This window comes from Rutidosis leptorrhynchoides, chromosome 3 (genome assembly GCF_046630445.1).
Source record: "Rutidosis leptorrhynchoides isolate AG116_Rl617_1_P2 chromosome 3, CSIRO_AGI_Rlap_v1, whole genome shotgun sequence".
Classification (NCBI taxonomy): Eukaryota; Viridiplantae; Streptophyta; class Magnoliopsida; order Asterales; family Asteraceae; genus Rutidosis; species Rutidosis leptorrhynchoides.
Genome location: NC_092335.1, coordinates 423,845,547 through 423,871,912, shown reverse-complemented (window position 1 = coordinate 423,871,912; position 26,366 = coordinate 423,845,547).

Below are 26,366 nucleotides of genomic sequence, written 5' to 3'. Positions count from 1 at the left end.
AAATATATTTACTAAATAAAGTATACTAATATTACATAAAAATTTCGTTTAAACAAGTAACATTAATTAAATATCAAATAAGTATAATGATGTAAAGTAAGTATTAATAAAATTATATATATGAGAACATTAATTTTAATACATAAAGTAATAGATATACACTTGTTTGATTACGATTATTGTATTAACATAAATACAAATAATATAGGTTCATGAACCCAAGGCCAACCTTATAATTGATCAATGGTGTTATATGTATTTTTACTACAAAATACAGTATGGTGAGTATATAGTCCCTTTTAAACTCTAAATATTTTTGGGTTGAGAATACATGCGCTGTTTTTATAAATGATTTACGTTATGGACACAAGTGATCAAAAATAAAATCTACGTTGAGTTGTACCATGGCATATTTCTTTATACTTGGTAGCTAATATTTACGTGAGGAGCGTAAACGCGAATCCTGTTGATAGATCTATCGGGCCTGACAACCCCAACCGGGCTGGACGACCAGTTTTAAATGGTTGCACAGTACTTCGTTTCGTTACTACACTTGGTACGGTGTAGGGTTTATTTAAGAATATGCTGCTGTGATTTAAATGTTAAGTATGGTTACCAAGTGCTCAACGACTTTTCATACACGAGGAGTGTATTATGTATAAACATGAAATCTTGTGGTCCATAGTTATAACGCTGCTAGCATCAAACCTATATATCTCACCAACTTTATGTTGACCTTTTAAAGCATGTTATTCTCAGGTACGAATTAAGTCTTCCGCTGTGCATTTGCTCATGTTAAGGACATTATTTAAAGTCGATCATCGTAATGGGACCAACTGTTGAAGACTTCGTCTGGGAGGATTAGTCGCGGACGTTTCAAAAGCCTTTTATAAACCAAGGCATTCTTGGAACGTTCTTTGAATGTCTTACAAACTGATCTCGCCTTAAATAGTTGTGCCGAAGAATTCTGACCGACTCTAGACAAGATTTCATCAATCATGTCTCTGGGTAGGTCTCTTAAAATATTGGGTTGTCTATCCATTTTGTGTTTTTATACTGTAAAATAGACAAGAGTTAGATTCATAAAAAAAATACTTATTAATACAAGCAATTTTTACATATATCATAAAGCATAAGCACACTATATTACTTATATTACACCACACGAATACAACTATCTTATTCTGACTCGCTTGTTTCTTCTTCTTCGGTTTTGGTTCGTTTTGCCAAGTTTCTAGGGATATATGATGTTCCCCTAATACGAGCCGTCGTTATCCACATTGGTTTAGAAAATCCTGGTGGTTTAGAGGTTCCCGGGTCATTGTTACAACTTAAGGACTTCGGGGGTTGACGATACATATAAAGTTCATCGAGGTTGGAATTAGATTTCTCTATTTTTATGCCCTTTCCTTTATTATTTTCTTTTGCCTTTTTAAATTCAGTTGGGGTAATTTCTATAATATCATCGAAATTCTCGTCGGAATCCGATTCATCGGAGAATTGGTAATCCTCCCAATATTTTGCTTCCATGGCGGAAACACCATTGACCATAATTAACCTTGGTCGGTTGGTTGAGGATTTTCTTTTACTTAACCGTTTTATTATTTCCCCCACCGGTTCTATTTCTTCATCCGGTTCCGATTCTTCTTCCGGTTCCGATTCTTCTTCCGGTTCCGACTCTTCTTCCGGTTCCTCTTCGGGAACTTGTGAATCAGTCCACGAATCATTCCAATTTACATTTGACTCTTCATTATTATTAGGCGAGTCAATGGGACTTGTTCTAGAGGTAGACATCTATCACATAATATCAAACGCGTTAAGAGATTAATATATCACATAATATTCACATGTTAAAAATATATAGTTTCCAACAAAATTTGTTAAGCAATCATTTTTCAAGTAAACACGGTCGAAGTCCAGACTCACTAATGCATCCTAACAAACTCGATAAGACACACTAATGCAAAATTCTGGTTCTCTAAGACCAACGCTCGGATACCAACTGAAATGTCCCGTTCTTATTGATTAAAAACGTTCCATATTAATTGATTTCGTTGCGAGGTTTTGACCTCTATATGAGACGTTTTTCAAAGACTGCATTCATTTTAAAACAAACCATAACCTTTATTTCATCAATAAAGGTTTAAAAAGCTTTACGTAGATTATCAAATAATGATAATCTAAAATATCCTGTTTACACACGACCATTACATAATGGTTTACAATACAAATATGTTACAACAAAATAAGTTTCTTGAATGCAGTTTTTACACAATATCATACAAGCATGGACTCCAAATCTCGTCCTTATTTAAGTATGCGACAGCGGAAGCTCTTAATAATCACCTGAGAATAAACATGCTTAAAACGTCAACAAAAATGTTGGTGAGTTATAGGTTTAACCTATATATATCAAATCATAATAATAGACCACAAGATTTCATATTTCAATACACATCCCATACATAGAGATAAAAATCATTCATATGGTGAACACCTGGTAACCGACATTCACAATATGCATATAAGAATATCCCCATCATTCCGGGATCCTCCTTCGGACATGATATAAATTTCGAAGTACTAAAGCATCCGGTACTTTGGATGGGGCTTGTTGGGCCCAATAGATCTATCTTTAGGATTCGCATCAATTAGGGTGTCTGTTCCCTAATTCTTAGATTACCAGACTTAATAAAAAGGGGCATATTCGATTTCAATAATTTAACCATAGAATGTAGTTTCACGTACTTGTGTCTATTTTGTAAATCATTTATAAAACCTGCATGTATTCTCATCCCAAAAATATTAGATTTTAAAAGTGGGACTATAACTCACTTTCATAGATTTTTACTTCGTCGGGAAGTAAGACTTGGCCACTGGTTAATTCACGAACCTATAACAATATATACATATATATCAAAGTATGGTCAAAATATATTTACAACACTTTTAATATATTTTGATGTTTTAAGTTTATTAAGTCAGCTGTCCTCGTTAGTAACCTACAACTAGTTGTCCACAGTTAGATGTACAGAAATAAATCGATAAATATTATCTTGAATCAATCCACGACCCAGTGTATACGTATCTCAGTATTGATCACAACTCAAACTATATATATTTTGGAATCAACCTCAACCCTGTATAGCTAACTACAACATTCACATATAGAGTGTCTATGGTTGTTCCGAAATATATATAGATGTGTCGACATGATAGGTCGAAACATTGTATACGTGTCTATGGTATCTCAAGATTACATAATATACAATACAAGTTGATTAAGTTATGGTTGGAATAGATTTGTTACCAATTTTCACGTAGCTAAAATGAGAAAAAATATCCAATCTTGTTTTACCCATAACTTCTTCATTTTAAATCCGTTTTGAGTGAATCAAATTGCTATGGTTTCATATTGAACTCTATTTTATGAATCTAAACAGAAAAAGTATAGGTTTATAGTCGGAAAAATAAGTTACAAGTCGTTTTTGTAAAGGTAGTCATTTTAGTCGAAAGAACGACGTCTAGATGACCATTTTAGAAAACATACTTCCACTTTGAGTTTAACCATAATTTTTGGATATAGTTTCATGTTCATAATAAAAATCATTTTCCCAGAATAACAACTTTTAAATCAAAGTTTATCATAGTTTTTAATTAACTAACCCAAAACAGCCCGCGGTGTTACTACGACGGCGTAAATCCGGTTTTACGGTGTTTTTCGTGTCTCCAGGTTTTAAATCATTAAGTTAGCATATCATATAGATATAGAACATGTGTTTATTTGATTTTAAAAGTCAATTTAGAAGGATTAACTTTTGTTTGCGAACAAGTTTAGAATTAACTAAACTATGTTCTAGTGATTACAAGTTTAAACCTTCGAATAAGATAGCTTTATATGTATGAATCGAATGATGTTATGAACATCATTACTACCTTAAGTTCCTTGGATAAACCTACTGGAAAAGAGAAAAATGGATCTAGCTTCAACGGATCCTTGGATGGCTCGAAGTTCTTGAAGCAGAATCATGACACGAAAACAAGTTCAAGTAAGATCATCACTTGAAATAAGATTGTTATAGTTATAGAAATTGAACCAAAGTTTGAATATGATTATTACCTTGTATTAGAATGATAACCTACTGTAAGAAACAAAGATTTCTTGAGGTTGGATGATCACCTTACAAGATTGGAAGTGAGCTAGCAAACTTGAAAGTATTCTTGATTTTATGTAACTAGAACTTGTAGAATATATGAAGAACACTTAGAACTTGAAGATAGAACTTGAGAGAGATCAATTAGATGAAGAAAATTGAAGAATGAAAGTGTTTGTAGGTGTTTTTGGTCGTTGGTGTATGGATTAGATATAAAGGATATGTAATTTTGTTTTCATGTAAATAAGTCATGAATGATTACTCATATTTTTGTAATTTTATGAGATATTTCATGCTAGTTGCCAAATGAAGGTTCCCACATGTGTTAGGTGACTCACATGGGCTGCTAAGAGCTGATCATTGGAGTGTATATACAAATAGTACATACATCTAAAAGCTGTGTATTGTACGAGTACGAATACGGGTGCATACGAGTAGAATTGTTGATGAAACTGAACGAGGATGTAATTGTAAGCATTTTTGTTAAGTAGAAGTATTTTGATAAGTGTATTGAAGTCTTTCAAAAGTGTATAAATACATATTAAAACACTACATGCATATACATTTTAACTGAGTCGTTAAGTCATCGTTAGTCGTTACATGTAAGTGTTGTTTTGAAACCTTTAAGTTAACGATCTTGTTAAATGTTGTTAACCCAATGTTTATAATATCAAATAAGATTTTAAATTATTATATTATCATGATATTATCATGTATGAATATCTCTTAATATGATATATATACATTAAATGTCTTTACAACGATAATCGTTACATATATGTCTCGTTTAAAAATCATTAAGTTAGTAGTCTTGTTTTTACATATGTAATTCATTGTTAATATACTTAATGATATGTTTACTTATCATAGTATCATGTTAACTATATATATATCCATATATATATGTCATCATATAGTTTTTACAAGTTTTAACGTTCGTGAATCACCGGTCAACTTGGGTGGTCAATTGTCTATATGAAACATATTTCAATTAATCAAGTCTTAACAAGTTTGATTGCTTAACATGTTGGAAACATTTAATCATGTAAATATCAATCTCAATTAATATATATAAACATGGAAAAGTTCGGGTCCTACAGCATGCATGGTTGATTTATATTTATTCAATTGGTTTGTAATAATATTTATTCATTTGGCATGTAATAATTCATTTGGTTATGTAATTTATTTTATATTTGGTATGTAAAATAGATTAGGTTGTAATTTCATTTTTTAGACAAAAATGTATTAGGATATATTTTGTAAAATGATGAAGATAATGAAGACTTGAAGAACACATGAAGAAGCATTTGGATGCAAGATTAAGTGGGAGATTTAAAATCTCCTACTTTGTGTAATTACCCCTTACCCGGTGGCATTTTGTTTTCCGCTAAACAAAATGCTTACCAAAAGGCTTGATTGTGAACATGTTGTTTTGCATGCTTGATTGTTTATTGTATGATTGTGGATTGTATGTATGCTACAAGTTAATCACACAAGTTAACAACAAACTAAAATGACAATTTAATTGGTTAAATTTAACATTATTAACACATGCAAAACTACAATTTAATTGGTTAAATTGAAATGGCAAAAGACGTTAATAAATGGTTATTAAGAATTAGAAACGGATTGCACATATAAAATGGTTTATATCAAAGTAATAAAATTGGCATTGTTACATGACATGAAAATGGATTTTCATAAGAACCATACACTAAATGCATGTTGGTGTATGGCATAAAAGTTTTCTCAAACTAGAAATAATGAAAACTTAAAATCCCTTTAACAAACAAGGTAAACAAGTTAAACGCCATCCTTTTTATGTGACACTTAGACATATTAGGGAACTCATGATGGGATAAAGGTCACCTAACCGTCATGAACAAACTAATATGATTAAGGTGAATTTCGCATGCTTGTGGGATAAAGGTCACCTAACCACTTGCATGTTAAGTTTACACGTTTACACAAGTAGGACGACTTGATTTGGAAATCATGAACTTAGGGTTACCGAAGCATGATGAACAAATAGGCGTTGATGGGATAATATGCCATGCAAAAGGATTGCATGATCCCATAACTTAGAAGTTGCAAAAGGATTGCAATTGTTGTATAATGACTACCTAGCTAAATCAAATGACGGGATAAAGGTCACCTAACCGAAATTTGGTTTACCGTTGGATTCTAAAATTTAATAAATATCAATTGGGTTTAAAGAGTATTGATTGTTAAATTAAAATTGATATTTAAACAACTTTGTTAAATTTTGTAGATGGCCGCAAATAACAACAACATTCCGAACGCACCTATTAACTTGAACAACCTATCGTTAAGGTCTCTCCTCGAGAAAGACAAACTCAACCATACGAACTTTATGGATTGGTTCCGTAATCTTAGGATTGTCCTCAAACTTGAGGATAAGGCGTATGTGTTGGAAGACCCCATTCCCGATCAACCCGACGAGGATGATACGGAAGGCATGGCTTATTGGGATAAGTATTGCACCGATTCGGTGCAAGTCGCTTGCCTAATGCTTGGGACTATGATACCCGAACTCCAAAAGGATTTCGAGCATCATACTGCATATGACATGATCACGCAATTGAAGGAGATGTTCCTTCAACAAGCACGTGTCGAGCGCTTCGAGACCGTTCGAGCGCTTCATGCATGTCGTATGGACGACTCCCAATCCATTTCATCTTATGTCCTCAAGATGAAAAGCCTCATTGATCGCGCAAACTGTCTTAATCTCAACATATCTAATGAGCTAGCCACAGATCTTATCCTAAACTCCTTGTCAAAGAGGTTTGACCAATTTGTAATTAATTACAATATGAATGGGATGGATAAGACCATTGGCGAACTTCATGGCATGCTTAGGACGGCGGAAACTAGCATGGGTAAGAGGGCTTCACCCGTGCTAATGATCAATGATGGTGGGTCCAAAGGTAACAACACCTCTAAGCCAAAGGCGGCTAAGAGGAAAGGACCCGCCCATCAAGGCAAGGGAAAGGGGAGGATGGTTACCCCAACCAAAAACAAGAACAAGAAGCAAAAGGTTACCTGACAAGCAAACCCCAAGGAAGACCCGTGCTTCGGTTGCGATGAAATGGGTTACTGGAAATGCAACTGCCCGGTCTACCTCAAGGAGTTGAAGGAAAAGAGGGATGCGGGGCAAACCTCCGGTAATATATATATGGTACATATAGAGCTTAGTATTACTTCTTCTAATACATGGGTATTAGACACTGGATGTGGAACTCACATTTGCAATTCTTTGCAGGGGTTCAAAAGAAGTAGCAAGCAAACGGGAACATCAAGTCTCTTTATGGGTAATGGAGCCAAAGTGCAAGTGAAGGCTCAAGGAGACTTTGTATTAAAGCTTCCAAGTGGTTTGGAACTTATTTTGAACAATGTTTTGTATGCACCGGATTTATGTCGAAACATTATTTCAGTTTCTCGTTTAAAATAATGTGGTTTTTATCTTAATTCTGTTAATGATGATATCCACGTTTATTTAGATAATGTATTCTATTTTAAGGCATCGCCTTCAAATGGAATTTATGAATTGTTTCATGATGACACATCATCTAGTAGCTCAATATACCATACTAGCACCAAGAAACTCAAAAGGGATTTGAGTGATTCCTACTTATGGCATTGTCGCCTTGGTCACATAAACAAGAATTGAATGCATACACTCCAAAAGAATGGCCTTTTGAAATCAAATGAACTAGACTCGTTTGATGTATGTGAATCTTGTTTACAAGGCAAAATGACTAAAGCACCTTTCAAAGGGACCTACAAAGGGCTAAAGACTTATTGGGATTAATACATTCGGATGTATGTGGACCCTTTAAGCCCATAACTAGGAATGGTGAAAGATACTTCGTTACTTTCATTGATGACTTCAGTCGTTTCGGATATGTCTACTTGTTAAGACATAAGGACGAAACTTTTGAAGCATTCAAAGAGTATCAAAGCGAAGTACAAAATCAACTCAATAAGATAATCAAGGTACTTCGTACTGATAGAGGAGGTGAATACCTAAGCGATGCCTTCCAAGATCATCTTAGAAGTTGTAGGATTATCTCGCAAATTACTCCACCTGGGACACCACAGCTTAATGGTGTGTCCGAAAGGAGGAACCGAACCCTAATGGATATGGTTCGATCTATGATGGCTAGAAGCTCGTTACCTCTATCATTTTGGGGTTATTGTAACGACCCGGATTTTTTCGATCGTTTTACACTTATAAGATTAATATTTACATAAATTAAACCTTACCAACATGATAAGCAATCTAAATTGTTGAGACTTATGTTTTTGAAAAGAGTTTTACACAACGTTTGACCGTCCAATTTGACCGATGATATCACGAACTATATAACATACGATAATTATATGTTAGTGTATATATATGTATTTTTATATATTTAACATGATCTAAGAATGTTTTAACATCTCATTGTGTACTAATAACAATGAGTTATAAGTATATTTTGAGACTACTAACTTAAGTTTTCAAAATAATAACTATACGTAACGTTATTTGACATATATACCTTTAACCTATAATACTTATACAAGTATCTTATAAATATGTATTTAATCATTTTTAAAGGGCTTATATACATAAAACAATATAAGTATATTTACAAAAGATAGCTATATTTGAATCCTCGTTCCGTTTTCTCAAGATTTTTATACGTATATATAGGGTATATATACTCGTATCATACCCAGCTCCTATACATATTTACTATTAGTATATACACATCACAATCACTTTATTAGCAGCCATGAGTCAGCCAATTTTGGATCTTAGCATGCATGATTAATCAATTTGGCATATTACAAGACTTTTGCACAATATTACAAATTTATACATCTTTTCACCACCATTTATACTCCATTCCAATTTCATTTTTACTACACATTTTCTCTAACCAAAAACACACTCTTAGGAACCTTAAGTGTTCTTCACAATCTCAGCAAATAACCATGAAGATCTAGCTTCAAAAACAAGCCTTAATCATCATAATAAATTTCTTACAAGAAAACTTCAATAATCCTTCCAAAAATACAAGTTTACTTCCAACCTTTCGATCCAACTCCACCACTCTTTTGGTTCTAGGATTTTTCTCATCTTTTACAGTAACTTTTTCCAAGTAACTTGAGGTAGTAACCTTGTTCATAACCTTATTCGATTCATATTTATATAGCTATCTTATTTTGTGTTGTAAAATTTTAACCACAAGAACATAGTTTGAATGATTTCAAACTTGTTTGCAAACTAAATAGATCCTTCTAACTTAACTTTTAAAACACTTCAAGACCTGTAATATATCATAATGATATGCTAACTTAACAAGATATAACTTGGTTTTACAAAGAACATCTTAAAAACTGAATCTACGTCGTCGGAGTGCAACTGGGGGCTGTTTTGGGTTGGATAATTAAAAACCATCTTAAGCTTTGAATTGGAAGTTCATGTTCTGGAAAAATGATATTTCTTATGAATATGTTAACAAATAAAAATTTCATAGTTTAACTCAAAGTGTAAGTATTTTTAGAAAAATGATCATTAAATGTTGTTTTTATGATGAAAAATGATCACTTTCATAAGTTTCACCAAAGTTTGACCTATAACATGTGATTTCAAATACAACCTAAGGTATTTTCAGTTCATATTCTTAAAATTTGACTCGATCCAAGGAAGTGGCAAGTTGAACCAACAAAAACGGAGTTGTAATGAAGAAACTACGACTAAAACAAGATCGGGTATCCGAAGCTAGTTTAGCTACGAAAATATTTGGAGAAAAATTAAATTAATCATATATTTCTAATTAATATGATATTTCATATATATTTACTTATGAATTGATTTTATATATTTCAGGACCACCCGTAAACAACACGAGAAGATTAATCATAGGACCTCATGATTGTACGCAACATGTCATTTGACAACACGGTACTTTATGTACGCAACACGTCACTTGACAACATGGTACCATGGGTCGAGATTAATTCTGCTCAATACGAATACGATGGGGTCTTTATTTATTTTATTTAAGCAACTAATTGTGGACCACTAACATCGGACTGCTAACTACGGACTAAGAAAATATTAAAAGTATATATATATATATATATATATATATATATATACATATATACATATATACATATATATATATATATATATATATATATATATATATATATATATATATATATATATATATATATATATATATATATATATATAACGATTACTTAAAACGAAAATATGTTGATATATTATATATATGGTTAGGTTCTTGATATCTATCGGAGACCAAGTCGTGATAAATACCTTCAAGGCAAAAGTGAGTATATAGTCCCACTTTTAAACTCTAAATATTTTGGGATGAGAATACATGCATTTTATGATTTACGTTATGGACACAAGTGATTAAAAATATATATTCTACGTTGAGTTGTACCACTGGCATACTTCCCTGTAACTTGGTAACTACTATTTACATGAGGTATTGTAAACGCGAATCCTGTTGATAGATCTATCGGGCCTGACAACCCCAACCAGACTGGATGACCAGTATTCAACGGTTGCACAGTACTTCGTTTCGGTGACTACACTTGGTACGGTGTAGTAAGATTTCATAATAAAGGGAATATGCGACGTTGATTAAATGTTAAGTATGGTTATCAAGTGCTCAACAACTTAGAATATTTTTATTAAAATGTTTATATATGAAATCTTGTGGTCTATATTTATAACGCTTCCGGCATTAAACCTATATCTCACCAACTTTATGTTGACGTTTTAAGCATGTTTATTCTCAGGTGATAACTAAAAGCTTCCGCTGCAACATGTTGAATTTAAGCAAGATCTTGAGTATGCATATTTGTGTCAAAAATAAAACTGCATATCGGAGGATTTGTAATGTAAAATATGTTGGAAGTCGTATTGTTATTATCACATGTAAAGTTTGTAAGTCTAAGATTATCGCTAAACGATAATCATTATTAAGTTGTTTAAACCTTGTATTTGTAATAAAAGCTATGGTTTGTATTGTAAAAACGAATGCAGTTTTTGAAAAATGTCGCATATAGAGGTCAATACCTCGCGATGAAATCATATGTTATTGTATTCATCCTTATGGTTAAGGTCCGGTTATGACAGTTATTGTCTATGCTCCGCGGCTCATATTTTAAATATGGCCCCAACCAAGAAAGTGGAACGAACACCTCATGAGATGTGGTTTGGAAAACCTCCATCTCTATCATACTTAAAGGTATGGGGATGTGAAGCTTACCCTAAGCGTTACGTCCCCAATAAGTTGAATGCTCGATCCACGAAGTGTATCTTCTTAGGATATCCCAAGGATGATATGGGATACTATTTCTATGATCCATCCGAGCAAAATGTATTTGTTGCTCGGAAGGCTGAATTCCTTGAAACTAAGTTCCTAATGGAAGGTAATAGTGAAAGGAAGATAGATCTTGAGGAGGTTCAAGATCAAGTAGATGATACACAATTGGTTGACACTAGCACTCAACATGAAAATGTTGAGAATGATCAAATGGATGATCAAAATACACAAGACATTCGCAGATCTGGTAGGATTAGTAATCCTCCTGAGAGATATGGGTTTCTCATGGATGGTTGCTATGTGGTTGATTTGGATGAACCAACAAACTACCAAGATGCTTTATCAAGGATTGATAAAGATAAATGGCAGGAAGCCATAAATGCGGAGATGCAATCCATGTATGACATCCAAGTTTGGGAACTTATTGAATAACCTACTGGCTCAAGGCTAGTTAATTGTAAATGGCTTTTCAAAATGAAAACCGACATACATGGAAACTTGGATACATATAAAGCTAGACTTGTAGCAAAAGGTTTCACTCAAACTCAAGGGATTGACTATGATGAAACTTTTTTGCCTGTGGCAATGTTAAAGTCTATTAGGATATTACTTGCCATTGCTGCTCATTATGATTATGAAATATGGCAAATGGATGTCAAGACCACTTTCCTAAATGGACATCTTGAGGAAGATATCTATATGGTTCAGCCTGAAGGTTTTGTTGATCCAAAATATCCTAAAAAGGTATACGAGTTAAAGAAGTCAATCTACGGATTGAAACAAGCATCTAGAATGTGGAATCATCATTTTAATGAGGAAGCCAAGAAATTTGGCTTCATTAAAAATGGCGATGAAGCTTGTGTATACAAGAAGGCTAGTGGGAGCACAATCATGTTCCTTGTACTATATGTGGATGATATATTGTTATTTGGAAATGATATTCCTGCAATACAAAGTGTTAAAACTTGGCTAAGTAAATGCTTCTCCATTAAAGATCTTGGAGAAGCACAATACGTTTTGGGGATTGGGATCTACAGGGATAGATCCAAGAAACTGATAGGTTTGAATCAAAGTGCATACATTGAAAAGATCTTGAAAAGGTTCAAGATGGAGAACTCTAAGAAAGGTTTGGTACCTATTCAAAAGGGAACACTTCTCAGTTCATCTCAGTGCCCCACCACGAAAGATGAACAGGAGAGAATGAAGAAAGTCCCATATGCGTCTGCCATTGGGTCAATCATGTATGCAATGATATGCACTAGACCGGATGTGTCATGCGCTCTTAGCCTGACAAGTAGATACCAGAATAACCCAGGGAACAGTCATTGGATTGCTGTCAAAAGTATATTGAAATACCTTAGGAGGACTAAGGATATGTTTCTGATATATGGGTCTGGTGAGGAGGAACTCGCTGTAAAAGGTTACGTGGATGCGAGTTTCCAAACTGATCGAGATGATTCTAGATCACAATCCGGTTACGTCTTCACGTTAAATGGAGGTGTGGTCTCTTGGAAGAGTTCAAAACAGGATGTTGTTGCTTTATCCACTACAGAGTCGAAGTACATCGCCGCATCATTGGTAGCTCAGGAAGCTGCATGGATGAAGAAATTCATCGACGACTTAGGAGTAGTCCCTTCCATTCAGGACCCTCTTGAGATCTTTTGTGACAAAGAGGGTGCGATTGCTCAAATCAAAGAACCTCGTGCTCATCAAAAGACCCGTCACATTGAGCGGAGATTCAACTACATAAGGGATGACGTTGAAAAGGGAAAGATATGTATTCGCAAAGTTCACACAGATCTTAATATAGCGGATCGTCTCACGAAGCTCTTACATGGATCAAAACATGCAGGACATGTTTGTGCATTAGGGCTTCGAGATTCTAGTGATTAGTCATGATCTGTTTTAAGTATTGTATCGGAACGAAATTGTTCAAACTCATTAATATAATTATGGCATTAATTTATTTTGCGTTATGTTCCTATTTTGCATATTTTATCCATGAATAAGTAATTATTCTAAATTTCGTAGTCGATCACATTTGTGGGAACAAGTGTGAGGTTTAGACTATTATGAACTTGGATTGGTTTACATTCACGGGATGAATGTGGGGCAAAGTTGCAACCAAGGTTCATAGATATTTGTGGGATACAAATATTGGAAGACCCGCCCTCAAGATTTACTAAATGGAGCCTTTGTGGTTGATCACATGTAATCTTGAGTAAAGGCGAATATCATTGTATCCTCTGACCTGAGATACATATTGGATTCGGATATCTACCAAGTATTATGCCTTGATTCTTTCCTTCGCTATTCTGAAATATGGTAGTTCATAAGGAGGAGCTCAGGTATAATGCAAGGTATATATTAAGGACGTATGTAGTCAAGATGGAATTTGTCCCTCTTATTCGTTGAGAGTCAGATGTCTAAGGCCTGATAAAGTTAAATCTAAAGGAGAGTGATCACTCTGTATCTCTTGGATTTAACATGACATCTAGGACAAAAGGATATAATGAAAAGATTCACCTATTCATATTCGAGATGGGAACTCGAAAGGGATGATGTTATTGAATGGTACAAAGTCATAACATATTGGAGGTGATGGACGGTCGTTAGGTGGTATCCGTCACTTGCATTAATTTCATATGTTTCTCGTGCAAGTGGGAGATTGAAGGTATTTCGTATGCCCGAGAGACATATTAAATTAATGTGGCTAATATGTTACGATCCAAGTCGGGTCATACCCAATAACAAGCTTACCGACACCTTATATGTATTTAATCTTAACGATTGGATTGTTAAATAAATACGCGACACTTAAACTTTGGAAAATCGGTTTTCTAAAATATTATTACTTGAGATAAATTATTTGGATAATTTATATTTAATTATTTATAGGTTTAAATAATTATGTTGTGTTATATTTTATAAAAGGTTATAAAATATATAAGTAACAAAATATATGTATATATATTTATACATGGGTTTATAAATATTGTTTTATAAAACAATTTGCATATTATAATGCCCATGATGTGTGCAGAATTTGGGACTCCAAGAGAGAGCTCACATGCTTATTTTGCTACTTCGTATATACACAACTTCATAGGTGCATGTCTCACACTTGAACCAAGGCTTGACTCACTTTTTCTCAAGTAATACTAGACTTTTATACTTGTAAAAAATTGCACAGAATTCTATTCTAAATGAGCTGAAGGCTGTGGCCTATTAGGGACTCAAGGGAGTTCATATTTTGGTTTTTACAAGCTCATATCTAGTGTCAATCAAATCCTAACTAATTACAAAGGTGTTGGTGCAAAGCTTGGGGAATAACTACTTGAGGTTTCATAGTTTTGGAGCTCCATTTATCATCATCTTCATCATCATCTATCAACAAGCTAGGAGAAGGTATAAACTCTTTTCTTGCTTGTAGTTTGTAAGTATGTTTCACAACTTAATCCAAATTGGGATTTAACTTTAATTGGTTAAAGATGTACATGTTCTTAATTGGTAATTAACATGCTTCCGCTTTCTTATTTCTTAAAATGGTTTAAGTATTATATGAACTTGTTACATCCCAACAGTGGTATGGGTTTAAAGTTCGCGTGTTCGATACCATATCATTATGTGTGCGTGGGCGTGAAGTGTGGGTTTAAGGTTCGCGTGTACGATACCACATTTCACGTGACGGGTGGGTTTAAAGTTCACGTGTACGATACCACTCGGGGGTTAGTTATATATTTCGTTGTACACTAACGGTTGTTATGAACACCGATGGAAAATTTGAGTACCATTCCCTTTGTACGATTGGTTAACCATGGTTATGTGTTGTAGTGTAGCATATTATATTATTCGATTTATATATGCTATTGTTATGCTAGCTTGTGATCTTGAAGATTTAGCGTTATACTTTGCAATGGTATGCTATATATATTGCTAGCGTGTATGCGATAATTGTGTAAGTGATTGCAAGTAAGTAGATTATATATGTATATGTATAATTATTGCGTTCACTAAGATTTATGCTTACCTCTCTCGTTGTTTACCTTTTTACAGGTATTGTGTTATGAAGCTAGCTAGCTGTTAGACTAGACGTGTAGGAGCGCTTGGGCTCGATGGGGTAGCTATTGGATATTTAGACGTGGATTGGGGATTTGGTAGTCCCCGGGATTATGCTCTTGGTGTTGGGTTGGGTTATTGAGTCTTAATCCGTAGTTCGTGGTGTAAACACTTTTATTTAATGTTTTGGTTGTTGTAAAACTTGAATTGGGTGTTACAAAGTGTTTGGTTGTTGATTTTAAGTGTTAAGTGTATTTGAAATGAAATGGGACTGATCAGGTATCCTGGACGCCGTCCAGATTGGTTGGACGCCGTCTAGTATAACGTGGGTTGGGATTTTTCTGTCACAATCAACTTTAGTTCAATTGGACGCCGTCCTAAACCCTTGGACGCCGTCCTGGTCTTTGTAACTGGACGTCGTACAGATGGTCTGTTAAAAAAAAAAAATTAAGTCATGTTTTTGGTAAAACGATGTTGGGTCGTTACATAACTCATATCGTCCAATCTGTCTAATCGGTCGCTACTATTAAATAGTAACAAAAGTCCTATCCAATCGCCTCTCAAAAGTCATTCATAAAGTCATAGGAATTGAACAAACTGCATTCTTAAATGGAAGGAACATCCTTGACAGTGTCTTAATTTCAAATGAAATTCTTGATGAATACAAACGCAAGAAACATAAAGGCCTCATTTTTAAATTAGACTTTGAAAAGGAATTTGATTGCATCGAATGAGACTTCCTTTTTAAAACCATGAGTTGTATGGAATTTGGCCAAAAATGGATTCGCTTCTTCCGATCACGTCTCTCACCTTCATCCTTCTCCATACTAATTATCGGGTCCCCGACCAAAGAATTTACACCCAAGAGAGGAATAAGACAATGAGACCCCATCTCACCTTTCCTTTTCATCATTGTGGCTGAGGGCCTCAATATACTAACCGAACGCACAATCAACAATGATCAATTCCATGCACTTAAAGTCGGACATAATAAGGTTGTTATCTCCCATTTACAATACGCGGATGATACAATTTTCTTCGGTGAATGAAGTAAATGTAATGCTAAATATATATCTAAATTACTTAAATGCTTTGAAAACATCCCAGGACTAAAGTTAACCTAAAAAGAAGTAATTTATACGGTCTTGGTGTCTCAAAAAAATGAAGTTGATTAAACGGCCAATTATATTAATTGCTCCACGGGAACAACTCCGTTCACCTATCTTGGTCTACCCATCGGTGTCCCTACATCTAACGCCTCATCTTGGCAACCTATTATTGAAAAATTTGATAAAAGACTCTCAGGTTGGAAAGCCAAATCTATCTCCTTTGGAGGACGACTTACATTTATAAAATCCATACTCACTCGTCTCCCTCTCTACTACTTCTCCCTCTTTCACGCTCCCACTAGCAAAATTGATATCCATGAATCTTAAAGTCAAAAAAAAATTTTGGGGCGGTTTCGATGCAGATAAAAATATTAACTTGATTAAATGGGATCGTATCCTCCTTCCATATGAAAAAGGTAGTTTAAACATTGGATCATTTTTTAGTAAAAATATTTCTCTCATTTGTAAGTGGTGGAGGCGCTTTAAAAATGAAACAAAATGCATTATGGGTTAAAATTATTTCTAGTATTTACGGGGAGAGGGGGTGGATACTAATGTTTGCTGCAGGAACATTTCTGGTCGTACCATTTTTAATGAAATAATCAAAGTAGGGAGGATTGCGAATAACATCGGAACCAATTTCACAAACTCGATCACCAAAAGCTTAGGGAACGGATCTAGCACTAAATTCTGGCTCGAATATTGGATTGGCACCGAACTATTTTGTAATCAGTTTTGAAGACTCTTTATGCTCGAAATTGATAAAATGCAACTATGGCGAACCGTATAACAACACACAGCTCATTTTCTGTCGGCAATTGGAACTGGTCACATATCCCAAATGGTTGTACACTTAATGAACTTAACGAACTCAATAATGTCATCTCATCTTGCTGTTTATCCAATCGACCTGACCCATGGAAATGGACGTTTGATCAGACGGGACATTTCACCACAAAAGCGCTAGTCGCAATAATCGATAACTTAAAACTTGCATCGACCTCACTAAACGATGAAACACCTCGAAACAAACTCATCGCGCAAAAAATCAATATTTTCATTTGGAGAGCTAAACTTGGAAGAATCCCAACCCAAGTTGAGCTTGACAAAAGAAATATCAATCTTGACACACTTCTTTGCCCTCTTTGCAACTCCCATGTTGAAACCATCGAACATGCTCTGTTCTATTGTTCGGCTCCTTCAACTATATGGCAGCATGTCCTACATTGGTGAAACCTACCATAAAACACTTTAACATGCATCAAAGACACCATATCTATCAACCAACCATTCGACAATACTTCGAAAGGTTTCTACATATGGAAAGTCTCCAAATGGGCTTGCAACTACATCATTTGAAAACATAGAAATCTTAAAGTCTTTAGCAAAAAAGAATGGTCTCTGCATCAATAATATCTGAAGTACAAACGCAAACCTTCTCATGGTTATCTAAAATAGCAAAAAATGCCTCATTAGAATGGCAACAATTGCTAATCAACCTTCGTTCTATGTTTCCTCGTCTCATCAATGAACGAGCATTGGTTAATGCATATGAATCCCAATAATTCATGATTCCTATCCTTGCCACCTCCTTATCACACGAAGTTATGTCCACTCCCATTGAAGATATATTCACTTGATTAAATGGGTAGTAGTCACCGACTTTGTCATCGCTCGAGCGGTACTGTTTGATAGCTTCTCCCTAGCTTGTTCTCAAGTTCATCGTGACCATATCTTCATTATAGGACACCTAACTGATAATGTACTATCGTAATTGTTTTCACCCTCGTTGTATAGTTTATATAGGAACCATGTAAATATTTGTTATATTAATAAAGTTTTACTTGCTTTTAAAAAAATGGAGTATCGCTGATAAATTTACGCACGTCATCGGTTCCTAATCTGATTCATTTGATTAAAAATTTGAAGACAAATGGTTGTTAACTATGCAAGAAGATGATTTCAAGCAATGAATTTTAAAAAGGAGCATCAAGGTTGATAGTACTGAAGAATTTAGCTCAAAACATGTTAAAACAAAGAAAAATACAAAGTTCAGCATCAATTGCGGCGCATCTGTCTGAGATGCGGCGCATCGCCCTTTGAAAAGAGACCAGTTTTTAACAGAAGCCAAAAAATGTGGCGCATCACCTATGATGCGGCACATTGTCCTGTACGCGTGGAAGGATGCTAGGTTAAATTTTATTGTGTTCACTTTAATGTATGACTTATGATTTTGGATTGTTCTATGCTGTGGTTTATTGAAGTTATTATGTTTAATTAATTTTGTTCTTCCATAAATCCACTGTTGTGATTGTTTATATGTTTTAATTCATTATATGGACTATTGACTAGTTATTGTGAAATAATTAGTGATAAATAATTCATACTTTAACACTTAGTGATTTAGATATCTACTTGTGAGTGTATGTGGTAATTGAATGGTATTGTGACAACAGGATTGTATAGACTATTTTGAGTGATCCTAATAAGCTAGGTTTTACGTCAGTTTGATCAAGGAACAGTCTCTTTGATTGAACAAGGTAAAATCTATGAATGATGTTAATGTGAATTTAATGAATTCATTAGATCTTAGTTATTGATATTGTGAGACTGATATAACTATTTACTTATAACCTTAAATAATGAGTTTTATTACAAAATAACAATCACTCATCTAGATATTTGTTTAGTTTAATTTCAAATCAAAACTTCTCATTTACTTACAATAATTATCAGTTTTTAAAGTCTTAATTAAACTGCTCTCTGTAGAATAAACTGGTGTTTTACTTATTAATTACTATATGATCGTGTTTAATTGTCTAACTTGTGTGATAATTGTTAAGTATTTTGCTAGTTATTTTATAAGTTAGATTTCATACCATCAATAGCATAGCATATAACTATAAGGGTCAATTTTAACTATCAAAAACTCTTAATCAAGTTGCTAGTCATGAAATGACTTCGAGTTTGCAAATACACAAAGAGTATAATTCCTCCATACTAAAATTATCAAAAAGTATAAATCGCACATATATAACACAGAAAATGAAAATGGGGAGTGATATGTACACAACATATATTTGTTATGTACACAACCTCCATGCTTTACAGTGTTAAACTGTACAACACTGTAAAGCATGATGGTTGTGTACATAATAAATATATGTTGTGTACATATCGCCACCCAATGAAAATACATATGTACCATTATCATATAAACTTTTAAGTTTCTGTAGATGGATAATTGATTAAAAATAGTAAAGAGTAATTGATCTAATATAGTAAAGAACTTGCAAAGGTTAAAGATGAATCTCTTTTAAGAGAGGTAAAGGTAAACGTGATATCTTTGAAGAGAGATTTTTATTTAATTGAGAGAAGTTAAGAAAATGATAGGAAAAACGTGGTTCTAGTTACCCGTGGACATTACCTAATGATAGTATACATTTTTCATGCCAGTGTGCATCACACGTGCTGCGCACGTGTTGCCGAAAGACTTCCAGCGCTAAAAATCATGCGTGCGGAAAACACTAATGGCGCTAGGAAAAGGCATATGAGCGCGGATAAACAAAAGGACGCTGCCAAAGGACACCACGATACCGGTGACAGAGGAATGGTGTAGGCGACCGACAAGCCGTACTAGGAACCACAATCACCTTAACAGCTTTATGGATATGAAGGTACAGAACGGAAAAGGAAATGTACCATTTGTCGAGACACGTGTCATTAAGAGACAAAATCTTTCAACTATAAATAAGGTATCAAATCATGATTACATGGGATCGACTCCCAACAAGATCAACTTGTCATATCAAGAGTGATATATGCGCTACCAGATTCATCACTTCTCAACCCGCGCTACCGGTCTAATAGCATTACGAGCTCCGCTCTCACAGTTATAGGTAACGTTGCATGAACATAAATCCTAACACTCCCTTGAGCCATCAAACGGTTATACCCCGATGATGGTGTGTTGACATTTAACCACCCCTTACGAGATCATCATCTCGTGATGGGGTTATTCACGGTGCTCCGGACCGGAGAGTTAAACTCAAAAGACACTTAAATCACCATACTTAGTTGTCAGGCATGGACCGAACCCTTAACCAAACATTCCATGCTTGATCATTACCCATTTCAAATAGTTTTCATGCATACTACTCTGTACATTATAGCACCAACTAGTTAGGTGCTTGCGCATTGCAATTGATTAGTTGATTACTGACTTGTTGTGCATGCGAAACTGGTCTTGAAACTGATATTAGATTGTTAGTATGTACACAGAAGAGTAACGACCCAATACTTAGGTTAATATTTACATAAGGTTCTGACTAAAAGATTACTTTAATATTCATTAGACATTATCTGAACAAAAGCTAAGGATTATGTGGAGCAAAACACTAGGGCTTCATCTTCCAGTCTTTAATGTAAAATGATATCATGCTGCTAATATATACACAAAAGAGTGAGGACCTAATACTTATGTCACTACTAGAAAAGTATAAATTGGGGACGACCTTTTTCGGGACGACATAATGTCGTCCCCAAAAATAAGGAAAACGACAAAAAATGGGCCAGCTTTTTCTGAGACGTTTGACCAGTTTTTTGGGGACGACATTTAGGGACGACATGTCGTCCCCAAAGAAATTACCATTTTTCATTTATTTTTTTGGTAAAAAACTGGCTCCAAAAAGAAAAAAAAATCCCGCCAAACTTTTGGGGACGACATGTCGTCCCTAAATGTCGTCCCCAAAAAAAGAATTATATTTAATTGTTTTTTTGGCGCAGAAATATTTGGCTCCAAAGGTGGGAAAATTTCGTGCTATTTTTTGGGGACGACACGTCGTCTCTAAAAACTTTTGGGGATGACATTTGTGGCGCCTTTTGTGGCGCACCAGCGCCACTAAAGGTCAAACGAAAAAAGGTTGAATTCAACTAGTAATATTATTTTCTAGTATAAGTATTGCGTCACACACTATCATACTATATGGTTGTCCATTTTTATTTATTTTTTTATTAACGATCCGTCAAAAATTATTATTATTAATATTACTAGTTGTTTTTTTACTTTAATTTTTTATTTACTATATATTCAATTTCAATTGTGGATTTATCATTTCTCATATGATGGTTATTTGTTAGGAAGTGGTACAAGTGATAGTTACTTGTAGATTGTAGACAAATACGAAAATCTGAAAGACAGAAATTGTGTATGTTGGCACTTCATCACGAATGTTCATTCATACATGCATGAATTATGAATAACATAACGTTTACAATAAAACTTACACGTTGGTATCTTATTAAGAAAATTGGACAAAACTTTGTCCCACATTAAACCAACTTGCACTACAGTAGTACTAATATATTACAACAATTAGAGTTTTAATAATAATAATAATAATAATAATAATAATAATAATAATAATAATAATTAGTTCCACCAATAATAATAATATATATCTGTTATGTAATATATATATAATGGTGATGCAGGGGAGAATAATCAGAGAAGAAGTAGGTGTACTTGTGTACTTTAAGTTTATACTTTGAACTCAACTCCTCCTTTATGTTTTGAAAGATACTCGCTATCAACCCTACACAATTATCTTTTATCATTTCCAAAATTAGAATACGTAGAACGGAGTATGAAACAAATACATGATGGATATTAGATTATTAATTTTATTAACTCAGTAAATTGTTAACATGAATATGCTTATTGGTCTTAACGTGAAAATGATGAAGTTCACTTGATTTGTGTAGTTTATATGACGATTGATAAGAATTGGATTGGATTACGAAATCGAGTTAGTAGTGAGTTTCTTACTGGTCTTAACGCGTTTGTTGCGAGGTGTGAAAACCATTTAAATGATATTGGTAAATGTCAGTGCCCGTGTATTACGTGTGGTAATACGAGAAGACATACACCTCGTGAAATTTACCAACATATTATACGCAATGGGTTTGAACCTTCTTATAAGATTTGGCGGCATCACGGTGAAGAATTACCACCGCCGCCAGTAGTACACAACACACCAGATCCCCTTAGAAATTTCTTGCACGATGTTCAAGGGGAAACGATTTTAGAATTCACCGAGGAAGGATCGAATGACGATGAGACTATGAATGACACGATCGAAACTCCGAGTGCAGGTCTGGAGGATTTAATTGACGCCACCCAAACCGAGCTAAAAAAAATCAAAGTGGGTCCCACCGTCGTCCCTAAAAAAAAATCAGTCGTCCCGAAAAACTTTTCGCGACAGAACACTGGGGACGACTTTATGGGGACGACATGTCGTCCCGCAAGATTATTGAGGACGACATGTCGTCCCTAAAAACAAAATTTTGTTGTCCCCAATTGGGGTTTTTCCAGTAGTGTGTTAATATTTACATAAGATAACGTAACCAAAAGAAAACATTAATATTCATTAGACAGTATCTAAACAAAAGCTAATCATTCGAGGAGCAAAACACTAGTGCTTCATCTTCTAGTCTTTCTTTTTTTTCGTCGGATCCCTGTTGGCGTCAATAAATGTATAGTACGTGTTAGTATGTAATTAAAAATGCAGCTGAATTGGTTGAACATGTAGTTGAAAATGTGACTAACCTCCTTCGAGTAGTGCTCTTTTTGCATTTGTTTGTACCCTGATGTTTCGGGGGGGTGTTGTTTCGTAGGTGCTCTCTGCTGGAGTGTTTGTTGGGGAGAGTTGTGGTGCCTCTGCATTTTTCTTTGCTATGTGTTATTTTTTTTTTATTTTTTTTTGTTGTTGTTGTTGTTGTTGTTGTTGTTGTTGTTGGTCTTTTTTTGTGTTTATAAAAAGTTAGTTGTAATTTATTTACCTGATTCTGGTGGTGTGAAATTGTTAGCATTTTTGTTGTAAATAGATAGTGTTCCTAGACATACCAGAAATTATACGGCGGAAGCGATTAGGATCGACTGTTTAGATCACCGGTCGGGGAAAACAATCACAAACGGAAGGCTTTCTAGTTTCACGGCCTAAGTTCCTTCAACGGTTTGCAATGTTCCACTTGAACAAGTATACTCACAATCTCTCAAAAGAATTATATCTCTGTATGTTATTCTATGTGAATTGTGTGTTAGCGATATCTTCAAACAATGAGATTGAGACATACTTATAATGGGTTACCTCTAAAAGTTTGTAAATGAAAGTGACAACTTCAACCACTCCCATTCAATCCACTCCCACTCAAAAAAGTTTGTGGGTGAAGACAATTTATTTCCAACATCTCCCACTCGCACACAAACAATTTTGATATACTCATATATCTTGAAAAACATATTGTGTAGTACACAAACCATTCATACTGAGAACTAGGCTGTGCGACCGGCATACTTTGAGAGCACACATGCTATACATCTGTTAGGAATATATAGCGTCTCAAAAAATAAAATGACAAGAGTAGATTTGGTATGCAATATCCTAGATCATTAATCACATTAATAACTCACATGATCTCAGTTTTACTCATAAACTATATTGTATTCCCAATTATCATTTATCACTAAGATTTGTCACTGAGACAAGATAATTGGCCGGCCGGTGAATACAAATCAATGCGAACTTCAAATGATCTTCCTTTCTCTTAGAATCCTTTGGTCTTAACTCGACTTGCTTTTCTAAGAACGTCCCGCCAGGTCGAATCGCTCATGACCCTTAAGCAACGCCTTAAGATAGCAAACATCAAACTAAGCCTCAAGAGACAAGAAAAAGTCATAAGGATATTAATTGAGGTTACTAATACCTCAAGGGACTCACGTTACATAGAAGTAGAGATCTTTTCTTCTATATCCCTTATTGGTCGTTTTGATCACATGTGGTATGAATCACATGCTGCAACATTTCTCCTTTCCCAATGGAGGTATGTCTTTAAATCAATGTTGCACAGAAGATAGCTTAAACATATGATTTTAGAGATGATTTTTCTAGATTTTTCGTCAACCCACAGCTGGTCTGGACGACAACTTCCTGACCTAAATCAAGAAGCGTGTGTCTTCTTCGGAAGACTTTACTTCCTCAATGTTCAAACTCGAGTTCACCAACTACTCATAAAAACACGTCTTACTCACAAGAACTCACATCTGGATATATAAGACAGATAATGTGAAACATAAAAAAATTCACATATTGTTGTAAACATTACAACTGTAGCATCAAATATTTTAAGTTTGTGCTCAGTTGTCACTCAGACAATATACTTAAAATGCGCCACTTCACCAGTCACTACTAAAGTGACGGAGATGATCACCCATGTGAGTGGGCTGATCTCTAATCTGTCCGACATACTTTTCTCACAATAATACTTTGTATATAAGATTTGACAAACATATTGTCATGGATATCAAACACTAAATATGTTGGGAAAAATAAAAACTCAATACAATCTCAAAATCTACGCAACCCCTGAAACGTGACATGTCACATAAACATATCTCTCTAGGCATGAATTTCTCAAATGATTTGCAACCATTTCATTCGTAGATATATATTACATATTTACTAAAAATCTTGCAACCATGTCTCTAAGTAATGATGAATTTTACAACTATGTGCTTGACTTACAATGGACCTTAAAATGAACAACAAAGTCTAACTATTTGAGTAAATTATTACTCAACCGATAACTTTGTTATAAACTCCAAGTTTCTCAAAAGATTGTTTAAGCTACACAGCTTATTGAACCTTAGTTGTCATTAAAAATAAGTCTCCATTGTAAACAAGGCTTCATATGACTAATTCTTGTTACTCCATGAGATAACAACCTAGTCAATATGTGTACAGCCTTTTGATTTCTAATCATTTTTATTAAAGAACAAGATACCATTACTACTTAAATACCTTAGTATCATTTTCATGGCTTTTCAATTGCTTTCCATCCTAAATGGAAATTAATCAACTTTGTACAGTGCATAACGTACAAAGGATTTCCAACCTTAATTGCATAAACAACAAACTTCATTTGCTCATTTCATATTGGAGTCTAAGGACAAAAAAATATGCTCAATATTCACCATAAGATTCTTAGTGAGATTATTTAACACGTTCAAGGATCTTGTTAATATAAGCTCTTGTGAAAGAGATATTAACTTCCTTGAACAATCTCTTGAAATTCTAATTTCAAGAATACATGAAAAATTCTTTCACAATAACATTCTTCTTATTTATTCAAGCTACAAAAATATCATCAACGTATAACGATAAAATAAATATTTAGACCTTTTAGTACATACTCATGATCCTAATTGATCATAATGAAATCATTCGTTATGATTACATTGTGAAAGTACATATATCATTTTCTCAAAGACTGTTTGAGGCTATAGATTAATTCAAAAAATCTACAAACCATATGTTTGTGGCCATTGTTTAAAAAATCTACACATTGATTTCTTGCTACAGTTCTTCATTGAGAAGTTAAGACTATTAACAATGATATAATGTAATTCATGGTCTATTGTTTGTCATTATGGCTAGAATCAACCTAACTTGGTGAAATTATAACAAGATATAAGGTTCTCACAAAGTAAACTTTTCTTGTTGGTTATAGCCTTATGCCACATGTTGACTTTCTAACTTCAGGATAGTCACTCCAATTCTTATTCCATTATTCTTATTCAATCTCATTTCAAATAGGGTTTA